Genomic DNA, 12,448 nt, shown 5'->3' with positions numbered 1-12,448 from the left:
TATGACCACAGCCAGATTTCCACCAGAAGGATGGTGGAAATCCGGCTGTTGTCATGCCGGCAGATGGGGGCACGGTGGCGCTGCTGCCAGCAGCAGCGCTATGCCAGTAGACCTCCGCCGATCATATCATGACCCATGATACGGCCTGGCACTGTTCTGCTGGCAGGCGCTGCTGCTGGCAGTAGCGCCCCGTCCCGTCTCCTGTCGGAGGACACCCTGAGGTAAGTTGGGTGCTCCGACAGGGGACAGGATGGTGGGTGTTGTGTGTGTGTGACGCTCTGTGTGTATGTCTGTGCATGCGTGTATGCGGGTGTGTGATGCGTGTTGTCTGTGTGTGCGTGCATGGATGTGTGAGTGTGTGTATGTTGTGTTGTGTGCATGCATGTGTGCATAAATGTATGTCAGTGTGTGTGGATGTGTGTGTGAATGGATGTAAGCATGCATGGATGAATGTGGGTATGATTGTATGGGTGTATGTCGTGGGGAGAGGGAGGGTGGCTAGTGTGGGGAAACCAGGGGAGGGGGGTGGGGAAGACTGCTAACAGTGACAGGGAAGGTATTCCCTGTCACTGATAGTGCCTACTGCCATGGTTTTTGTGGCGGTAAGGAAGCCACGAAAACCATGGCGGTATGTGGGGTCATAATATTGAGGGTGTGCTAGTGATGGCCGCCTGGCTGGAGACAGAAGTCTCCAGCTTGGCGGTCGTTACCACTGTGGTGGACGGTGTGGTACATTGGCAGTGTGGCTTGAGCCAAACCGCCAATGTCTTAATATGGGGAAAAGTACTCCCAGCCTGTTGGCAGTACTTTTCTCCATTTTACCGCTGTCCGCCAGGGTCATAATGAGGGCCTGTGTGTCACACTACACAGCCTTTTTTGTGTAAAGTCCACCAATTACATCATCGGCAGGCGACACTCTGAAAATCTAACACTGATCAGTTTTTAATTGTTTCTGCAATGCAGCACTGTTATTTTTTCATTCAAGGCTGTGTTGCAAAATGTAGAGTAAGTCTGAGCCGAAGTCAATACAAATTTGAAATGGTTCCACTCAAAATGTTCCAGTGAACTTAAACATGCCTCACGATCTGAACTGTCTGATCCCCTGTTAACCGTGTTAAACGTTGTAGTATATTCACCTGTTGTAAAGACAGAAGCATCTCAGGTGTTACAAGGTATATTAGAAAATTACTAGTATTAAAAACATGATGTTTCATTCTGAAAGACTGCAAGAAAGTCTGCTATGCTGAATACAAATACAAATTGAAAATCCAGGAACTATGGATTACCAAACTTAAAATGAATTTAAAAGATAATGTTTATGTGCACATTTGTACAGCTCCTAAAGGAAGGTAAACCGCCAAACCAAATTGTTCACTGTCATTCTTGTGAATGGCGATGTATTTATTATTCAACATGAATGTCTATCTCTCATAGCTCCCTGAAAACACATGAGAGGGGAGGCAGTATGATTATCAATAAAATGAATGCAATCCGCGTTATAGATGTGCATGATAATTCTCTGGTATTCAGTTGTGCGTTAAGAGTAAGATACTGTGATCTATGTTTCAAAAAGGTTCAGGATGACATACCCTTGACTATTCAAAAGAGTGAGACTATGGCCTGGTTAGGCCCGACCCTGGGCGCATTCAGGACAGAGCCATAGGCAGCAAAAGATGCCATTTCAGGCCTCATGTGCACCGGCCCGCCCTGTGTGAAGTCAGTGCACACGGGACAGGCCGGTGCACAAGAGGCCTGAAATGGCAGCTTTCACTGCCTGCAGCCCTGGCCTGAATCCAGGCCAGGGTCTTAGGCAGAGAAAGCTGCCATGTGAGGTCTTTTGTGCACCAATGTGTGCATAGAAACAAAAACCCTTAGGAATTACCTGGGTCTTTGTTCCCAGGGGGTCCTTGTTGCCAGCGGGCTGGCTGGCTCTCTGCCTCCCTGGATCATCTGGAGCTGCTGGGCTGCCGGGGAGCAGTTCCACGCCACTGACTTCAGGGGAGTGCACACTGCAGCTTAGTTATCAGCTGCAAAGCACAAGCGCAGATTGTCTGCACTTGCGCTGTGTGGCCCATAACTGGACTGCAGTGCACACATGGTGAGCTCCACTCTGTTGGCTGGGTTAGCTAGGTTTTTGGCCAAACTCCGTGCTCTAAGTGGAGCAGGGAGTGCCAAAAACTCTGTTAGCTTCTCCAGAGAAGTGGAGCTCACCGCCCATCCCTAATTATTTATCGCCACTGATAAATAATGATACCACGGAGCACGTTATTGATTGGGTATGATAACTAACAACCATTAGAAGAGGAGGGTACTTGGAGCCACAGTGCGGTAGCCTGCTTCTGAAGGGGAGGGATTAATGTTGCATAAAAGCATGAAGTGTAGCAAATTACCTGCATTGCTTGATATTGTGGTTTGTGAAGAACAGATTTCTGTCATTAATGATCCAAGTGCCTTTTCTTAGGGTACATTTGTTTTATTTTTCAAACGCCTGGAATTCTTGACCTGCTTGATTGTCCATTTACTGTGCATGAATCTGTCTACTTCAGCCGTCCAGTCATCGTTCTATAAAATATAAGTTATAGCCTGTTTATCCCAGGAGTGTGAAACTGTATTAGCTGAACCTACAGGAGCAGATCACACACCCTGGAGCAAGGACATATTTGACATTGTCTTTTGGACATAGGACTCCACAATGTCTCGTGTTCCATGGAGAAAAGTAAGACCTTTTATGTCAGTAGACTAGCAAGTATCTATCTCCTGGTGTACAATACTAAACCCTGCAGGTACGCTTCCGACGGATTACGATAAACTGTGCACATCGGGACATGTTCATAACCCTCAAAACAGCACTGTCAATAGTCAACAACAATTGCCCCACCGCAAAAACAAAATTTATGGTTGTGAGTAGTACAATAGGTTGTGCCTGTATTTGTACTCAAGTGGTCAAGGCCCCTGTTGTTACTGTTACTGATGCACCTAGGCCAAACTTCAGTTTGCCAATCCACTCTATAGAATCAGAGAATACAGATTTCCTCACATGGAAAAATCTGTCAGTATGGTGCAGCAGATGTACTCACTGGTACGGGTTTGTGGGCACTGTCGGGTGTGGACAGCTGCAAAATATAGAATCACCCATAGGCTCACCAGTTTGTAAATATTTTCAAACCTTTATCAGACACTTTCTCGTTCTGAAAACACTCTGTGATATACTTCTGCAAATCAAAGGGGCAAATCTGTTTCAGTACATAAGAAAAGAACATCATCAATGTTGATGGAGCGGAAGGGCGGGATGATCACAGGAAAACAATGGGCCAGATTTAAGAAAAGTGGCGTTGCACCCAGTGCAGTGCCACTTTTCTTGCGCCTCTTAGCGCCCCCCTAAAGCCTCCATGTGTGCGCAGTATCTAAGACTTGGTGCACCATGGCGATAATTAGGGAACTAGCGTCAAAAGTGTTGATGCTAGTTCAGAGCTTTGCAGGATTAATGTAAACAATTTTGATGCTAATCCTGCAAAACCCAATGATGCCCATTGTAAACAATGGTGTGCTCCCTTTTGACACCTGCTCTGAACATGCATTAAAAGTGCTGACAAAAATGATGCAAAAAAATCTCTTAGATTTCTTTGCACCATTTTTCAGCCCCCCTATTGGGGGTACGTCCCCTTTGCATACAATATGCCTGGCGCATGCATAACGTAGCAAAAAGGGCTACAAATTGGTGCAATGCAAGGCAATTATGGCCTTGTTAGGCCAAATTAGCTGAAAAAAATGAGGCACTAGGGTCTCTTAAATCGGCACCAATATTTTCTTCTTGGAGAAAAAAATGGAATAAACGTGCAAATGCTCTTTGATGTGACAGTACAACTAGGTGAGTATAGCAAAATGTTTATGCATGCCAGTGTTCCAGGTAATTTGCAATAGTTGCAAGCTACCAGACGTTCTCTTGGAATTCTGTGAGACTTTGAAACAAGTAAAAATATGTACTCAAAGTTTAAGAGTCATTTTTTCCCAGTATTTTTCAGACTTTTATGAGGATCAGGGTCAGTAGGAATATAGGGACTGATTTGGATGTTGGCGGATGGGTTACTATTTCACAGTGGTGATGGATATCTTGTACGCCGAAATCTAAATCCCATTATTTCCTATGTGATTTAGATTTCAGCAGACGGGATATGCATCACCATTGTGATGGAGTAACTTGTCCTACAACATCTAAATCAGGCCCTTAGTCTTTTGGTCATTTAAAATATGGTTTTCAGAAAATAGTAATAGGTTGAATGTGATAAAAAGCACATCAGTGTTACTGTACCACTTTGGACAAGAGAGAGGCCCTGGTTCTAAGCACCAACTTGTCAGGAAAAAAAAGATGTAAAAAGAGGCTTGAAGCTCAGTACCTGTAGCTCATTGACTTGTCTTGTCGACGTAAGTGCCACTAGGAAAACAGCTCCTATAAGACATAATGTGACATATCGTGCTGCAAAGTCCATCAATTTGAATGTTTTTCAAGCTAGCGAACAATCCACACACATATATGGGACACAGAAATAGGGTGTGCACTGCTCTAGAGTGGAAAGTATTAACCTACTATAACATTCTTTTAAAGGTGCTGCAAAGTATCACAAACGCTTTAACAGGGAGAGAGCTGGGACAAATTAGTAGTATGTAAACCATTAATATTACGGTTTAGGTTTTGGTATAATGAGCAGTGAAGCAATTTGTGTGGTAGATTAGGGACGTTGTATTGCGTGGAGGTGCTTGGACTGCTTAGAGTGCAAAAGTATGACCAACACTCAACAAGGAAAGTACATCCATTCACAGGATCATTGGGATGGATGTTAGAATTTGAAATCCGGCTCGCTTATTGAGGCATTTGCCGTGGAGGACAAAGAAGTACAAAGGGGCAATAAAATGGTAGATCATCTTCTCTTGGTATATCTCAGAGTGAAAAATAGTGACTGCTGGACATCACTTTCCGCACACACATAAAGTATTGGCATTTCTATTAATTGCCACATTCACTTACTGTACCTTACCTATTAAAGGCTAGTCCTTCATACTTGCATGACTGTTGAGATTATGAAAGGTTACATTCTTATAATGCAACCAAAGATTTGCAAATTTGGCAATTTAATACTCTACAAAGAAGCTTGAACGTTGACAAATTTTCCTGAGGCTGCTGTAGTCAACTTATACAAATTTCTGCATACATGCTATCTATCATGGGGAGGACATCAGGATGCAGAGCGTTCTGTTTCTCTGCTTCCACATGAATGACTACACATTGTTCTGTAGAGTGCCCACTATAGTCCCCTTTTAAACATCAAGATATTCAAGGGATGATTTTTGTGTAGTGATGTTACCATATACTATCGACTACCTGGGATCAAAACCTTTCAATAAATAGTTTGCTCGTGCAAATAGAAAGGAAACAATATTTTACACCATTTTCCTGTTTTGTGTAACTCAGAATGAAGCAAAATACATTTCGCTTGAGCACTTAGGGGCATATTTATACTTTTTGGTGCAAAAGTGGACTAACGCAGTTTTGCATCAAAAAGTTTTGCATCCGCTTGCTCCATTCCTGAGTTCCTGCCGGGCACCATATTTATGGAATGATGCAAGCCAGCGTAAAGCGTGGCTAACGTAAAAAAAAAGACGTTAGCCGTGTGGGGGTGGCGGTATGAGAGAAGGGTGTTTTGCACAAAAAATGACATTAGGCGGGTTAGAGTAAAAAAAACATGACTCTAACCAGCTTAGTGTCATTTTCTCACACCAAATCATTCATACCACATGACTCCTGTCTTACAAAAGACAGGAGTCAAACCCACCACCCCAGTGGGAAGCACAAGGCACCAGTGTCCCCAAGGCATGGCCATTGCAACCAGTGCCATGTAGGGGAGCCGATTTCAGGGCCCCCAATGGCACTTTAAAAAATAAAATAAAATAAAATACTTACCTGTTCTTACCTATACTTACCTTGGATGGTGTCCCACATCCCCCGTTGTCCCTCTGGTGTGGGTGTCCCTTGGGCCTGGGGAGGGCACCTGTGGGCTCATTCCATGGTGTTCTAGTTCTTCTAACGCCTGCCCTGACCCAGGCGATATATAATGGTGCAAAGCAAGCTTTGCACCATTATTTGACCCCCTCCTCCCCCCGTGCGTGATTGTGGCACGGAGGGATAAATATGAGAATGAAGCAATAGAGTCATTTTTTGCACGGGAACGCCTACCTTGCATCTCATTGGCGCAAGGTAGGTTTCCACGTCCAAAAAATTACTTTAACTCCATAACTTTGGCGCCAGACAAGTCTAGCGCCAAAGTAAAAATATGGAGTTAGTTTTGCACTGAATTTGGGTGGAAAAAAAATGATGGAAATTCGGTGCAAAACAAGTATAAATATGCCCCAAAGTACATAAACATGTTTGCACGAGGAAAACATGGAAAATGCTAATTAAGAAACCATTCAGGTTATTCTTATGAATCATCCCTCCTAAGGATGGCAATGGAAGTAGGTCCTGGAAGAGAGAAAACTGTGGTCTAAAGGAAAGTCAGGTGACGAGTAACAACTGGATATTTCATCATTCTGCTCCTGTGAAACCCCACCCTGTGTCCGGAACCTGCATAAGGTTCGGTGAACAAAAGAAGCTTGTGCTGCTCCTACACATTTTGCTGTGGGCCTGAACTGGAGCTGTAAGGAGTCATACTGCAACTTGAAACCCTGGACTGGTGTCTAATTGACCATCCATGAATGTTTACCGAAGAAGACGCAACATCGGCAGCTTCATCTTCACAAGTTTCCTGCTCAGAGCTTTTTGGAGTGAAGTTCACACTATTGAGGCCCAATTTAACTGATCAATATCACCTTGTGGAGCCCTTCTCCACTGCAGGGGAGTCGCCTTGCTCAGAAAATGTTGTACCTTCAAAAAAGTTACTAAGTCCAAAGTTAAAATTACTGAGCAGAACAAAACTCAGCCTTTTGCTCAAAGTGGCTCCTTGCACGTCCACTTCATTGCACATTACTACCTACATTTTTCTCCTTTACCTAAATTGGTTTTGAAATGTTATGTTCTTCATTTGTTAACAGTATTGATGCTTTGATGTTACTGCACTGTCTACATGCAGTTATCTGATAAAATCGGAGTTTGATTTTGAGGGCTCAGATTGGTTTAGCTTTGAAGGAAATCATTCACAACTCAAATCAAAACTGGTCTCCTTTAGACCATACACTTACAAACCAACTTCATAGAATTCACTAGAAAAGGGGTGAATCCTATTAAAAGCTTAAAAACAGCTCAATGTTTAATGGACTTTAATGTACACTGAACAATTATAGAACGGGAGAAACTAAGACTCACATAAAGTTTGGCCTAGAAAAAAAAGGAGTAGTGGCTAATAGTGAGAGTCAAAGAAAGGGCCATAAAGATAAATGACTTCAGGGTAAGAGTCAAAACAGGAGATCATATAGTGAGGAAGCTTGGATATAGAATAATGAAGCTAGTTGGGGATCTGCAGCTGATTGAATCATCTTAGCCAAGCAAATGATGACAAAGCTTTGCCGCCAGTATATGACCATGATGTACATCCTGGAAATCTACAAGCTTGCCTGCATTGCCTATTTCTCTACTATTATTGCCCATAGATGCAAAACAGAATAATATTACCTTCATGGAAAGTAGAGGAAATGAAACTGGTTTTAGGGGTGGTTTACACTAGGAGAATAGTGATGCTACAGCAAGTATGCAGTAGGTAATGTGGCCCTGCTCCTGAAAAACAAACTCAAAAACCATCTGGAAATAGATTATATACTGGGTAGTGATCAGTTGACATTAAGCCCACACGAGAGACTGAGAGCCCAAACACAAAATGGAGGATGTTGATTCTTTTTGCTGTGGAATAATCTATTGTGATATTATTTGCTTTACCTGGGCCTCTCTGCAGGGTCCTTCCAGATTTTCGCCTCATTTTGCCTTCCTTTGCTGTACCTGTTTTTGTTGTTTTTTAGGACTCTGTGCATTTTAGCCTTGCTAACCAGGGCTAAAGTATTTGTAATCTCTATTTAAAACTTGGTAAAATGTGCCCGTACCTAATTGGTATATTTAATTTACTTATACATCCCTATTATATGGTACCACCAGTACCCAGAGCATGTACATTTAATACTGCTAGTCAGCTGCAGCGCTCATTGTGCCACCCACAATAGTTGCCTTTTAAACATGTCCCAGGCCCTCATTACATCCTTTAGTGCTGTTTTAAACTGTTATATCTGCCTGGGAAAATAAACCTTTTGCCAGGCCTGGACCTTCCTTTTTAATACTTATAAGCCTAAGGTAGGCATAAAAGGCTCTTAGGACAGGATGACTAGGACGTGATTGATCATGTTTTACATTTCTCAACAGTGTACATCTCCTAGAGTCTTTTTTTACCGTTGTGAGGCCTATCTCTTCTCCTAGGCTAACACAAGGCTACTCTATTTCAGTTAATAAGTGCCATCTTCAGATTCACATTGCCTCTAACTTAAGCCTGACTGCTTTTGTGCCAAGCTACCAGAGGGCTAAGTACAGGGTAATTGAGTTATTTTTGTGGTTCACATTGACAAGTATTGTGGTTGTTGCCTTAGAGGGGCTTCCACTCCTCTCAACAAATGACCCAATTTGTAACATTATTATTTGTGTTTGCTGTTGTCAATACTGTGGACAACGATATTTTTCACAATACTCTGAGCTACAGGGCTGCTCTAGAAGATACTAAAATAAAACACTTGTATGTGTATAAAAGATCAGGGCAATACAAAACAGTGATTTCACCTCTAAACCAAATGATATTTATTATATTTATTGTATTAGTTGTTAAAGTATTGTGATAGGAAAACTAAGACGTTGCTTTGAAGGACATTTAAATGGTTGTGGTGCACAACATGAATGGAAAGATAAACAGTAATTACACAATAAACTACTATAGGAATGACGGAGTCTGATTATAAGGAGAGACGCAGATGAAAAGTCTGTCACAAAAAGCGCATCTTAAATGATTTCCAGAACTTGAGAAAGTTGTCTTCTCCTCAAAGAGATAAACTGAGGGATAAAGCAAGCAAGTTACAAATGAAAGAACCTTGATAATGAAATCATCTGCCATCAAAGTGTTTGTTTATTGCCAGGTGATGAGGTTTGACTGGCTGGCCTTATGTGTCTGGTTGGCTGGCCATTCAAAAGAGCACAAGGGCTGTCCAATATGCCACCCAGTAAAAAGAGGCTGATACAACAAGAACACAGTGATTCATTGTGGACATATTTTTGAACAAAAGTATCAATCTTAGATGCATTAAACATTACCATAATCAATAATATCACCAACAATGAGAAGCCTTTTCGTACAGTTCACTTCAAAAGAAGTTTATTTAATCAATAGTAAAATACAATTGAGCGCTCAAAGAAGTAATCACATGACGCAAATAGTATAAACAAAGTGAAATGCGTGTATAAAGTGATGCATAGGACCACTGCCTGCTCTGAAAAAATATTTTTATCGACATTCACAAAGTGGAAGGGGTCCCATGGGGACCCCTTCCCTTTTGCGAATGTGTTACCACCAGTGTGACACTGGTGGTAACTGCGAGTTGGTTTGCGACTGCATTCGATGTCACAAAGCAACTCTGAATTGCGATGCGACTCGCAAATAGGAAGGGGTGTTCCCAATTCGCAATTTGCAAGTCGCAAAAACAGATTTTCTACATCTGGCCCTAGCTGTATAAAAGTCAGTAAGGTATACATTTGGAAGGACTGATTTGACTTATATTATTTTAGGGGTCTCTATCACTTTGTCCTGAGGAAGACCCGTGGAGGAGCGCTTTGAGTTTGGCCCAAGAGCGTGAAGGTGGTCGAAACGTCGACAATGATGCTCTAGCCTGTTGGAGTTTATGGTGTAGATGGAGGACTAGAATGGCAAATATTTTGCTTTGTTGAATTAAGGATAGGTTGAATATAGTAAAGGATCAACCAGCAAACTTTATAAAAGTTTTAGTATTTTTGATATTAGATGGCGATAAGTTTCACTCTAATTTCTTTCTTTTCGTTCTTGCACATGAGCACTTGAACATTGCACTCTTTTTGTCCTTCTATTTTTGTGTGGGGTGTTAGGGACTCTGTTGTATTTGTATATAAGTGATTTTATTTTGTAAATACATTAATAAAATAAGTTTTTCTATTGTAGCCTTATCCATCCTGTTTTGATTGTAAGATAACCCTGGTGTCAGTAAGGTGTAGTAGTTGTAGTTGTAAATATGGTGCAGCATTTTCGCCCTTCCAGTGCCACATTAGCATCATAAAACTGATGCTAATGTGGTGTTGGAATGGCGCTAGGCCACCATAAATCTGGTCCTAAATTCCTGAAAGTCTCAAAGCTATAGGAATCTTAGCACCTGGCAGATTTCGCCCTACGTGACCACTGGCACTGCCTTTATGACCCCTGGCCTGAGAGGTGGCAAAATCAGTGCCAGAAACACAGTGGCAGCTCGGGATTAAAGTTGTTGTCATTGGTGTTTTTGAGGTGTAAGTTCAAGTCCCTGAGGAGTATGTAGTCTGTGGATGCAAGAGCTTGCGTGCTGATGACGTGGGTGATGGAGTCCATGAAACACTGTTGGGGGCTGGGGTTCTGTAAATGAGGGTTCCTCTGAGGGTGGTGTTTGGGTCAGTGAGGATCTGGAAGTGCAGGTGTTCGGCGGTGCCGAGGGTGTTTTCGGTGCTTTTCGTGATTCTGAGGGTGTTCTTGTGGACAATGGGGATGTCTCCTCCTGATTTGTTGGTGCGGTCCCTGTGGGTGATTTTGCAGCCATCCGGGATGGCTATGGCGATGTCGAGCACTGAGGAGGGGATCACCCAGGTCTCGATGAGAAAGGCAAAGTTTGAGGAAGTCGAGTAGATTCCAAAGTTGGACGGTGTGCTTGTGGACGGAGCGGGTGTTGGTTAGAATGCATCTGAGATGGTTGCGTCCTGCTTGGTGGGTGGGTCGTCGGCACGGATGCTGGTGAAGGTGCAGTTCCGGCAGGAGAAGGGTCCGCGGGTGAGCTGTGGGGTGGCTTGATCGCAGGTGGATGAGCGGCCGGTGTTGAGTGCGTCGAGGGTGGTGGCATTGTAGCGGAGTCGGGTGCAGCAGTGGTGGGGGGGAAAGAACAGGGCTTCCGGCTCTGGGTGCTGTCCGGGCTCAGACGGGTTGCCTTTGGCTCACCTATGGCACGCCAGGGGCGTGGCCGCACAGTGGCTGCCATTAAATTGGGAGGGGGAGGAGAGGACAGCTGGGAGGCAGGGGTGAAAACGGCTTAAAAAAGGGTGCGGGCCGCGGGGGCAGCAGCGGCGGGAGTGCAGCGCGAGAGTGAGGAGGAGGCGAGGCCGCAGTGGCAGGGACAGGGGGGGAAGCGAGAGAGCAGAGTGAACGGAAAAGTAAAGAAAGAGTGAAAGAGTAAAAATCAAACGGAGCACTGTGGGGAGCAAACGGCAAAAGGGGCACCAGGGATCAGGCGCAGGGAGAAGCCTGACGGGTGAAGGAGGAGGGCCTCAAACTCCTGACAGGGGTCAGGAGTTCAAAGGAACAAGGGCTCAACTTACAAAATGGAGCTACGGGAGGCAGAGCAGTTTACTGACCAGTAAGCAGCACCTTAATAGTAAATAAAAGAGAAAACAAAGTGAAGAAAGGAGCATACTAAAGATGGGTGCTTCATGAAATGAAAGTTCTAGTGCCCAAACATTGTTCAGATGCCTGTGGCCCGTGCTTTTAAAAATTAGTGCGCCAGTTATTAAGACTGCACAGTTTTCATTCCAACCCACTTCTCTTTAATCCACTACCAGACACTCTCTGTCCCTTTATGTCTTTTTTGCAGGTTCCTGCTTTCTCCCTTAGAGGCAGTTTAACCATTTTTCTTTTCCTCTTTATTTTCCGTGTGTTTGTTTTTTTCTCTCATAAGCTCAAGAAATGTCTGAGGAGGATACATTTGTGCCCGTCCCCGCCCTCAAAAATGAGTGCAACCACCGGCTCAAATTAAGCACTGGCTATTATGATTTTTTTACTTGAATAATGGGCTAGCACTCAACAATATAGTGCCAAAGGATTGCTGTTGTAATGGAGCAGAGTTGTGATAAAGAGAAACACAAGGGGCCTGGTTTACATTTCAGTGGACGGGATATCTGGATATTGTCACCATGGTGACGGAGTAGCCCACCCACCGAGTTCTAAGTAAGGCCCAAAGTTGTGTAATTTAAGAGGAGAGCCTAAATGAAAATTGTTGATCGAAATTTTACCCCCAATAGTGAGAAATACAAATAATTGTTCTTGATTACTTTAGAGAGTGCCGTGTCAGAACTTAGAGGCTTCTGGCAAAAGAGGAGTGACATTTTATAAGTGGAGCAATAAGGCTCGAGTATTTTAGTTTGGAGAGATGCTTCTTTTGAGAAAATGTCTGT

This window comes from Pleurodeles waltl, chromosome 1_2, assembly GCF_031143425.1.
Source record: "Pleurodeles waltl isolate 20211129_DDA chromosome 1_2, aPleWal1.hap1.20221129, whole genome shotgun sequence".
Taxonomy (NCBI): domain Eukaryota; kingdom Metazoa; phylum Chordata; class Amphibia; order Caudata; family Salamandridae; genus Pleurodeles; species Pleurodeles waltl.
The sequence above is the reverse complement of the archived record's forward strand: the minus strand, read 5'-3'. Positions refer to the sequence as shown.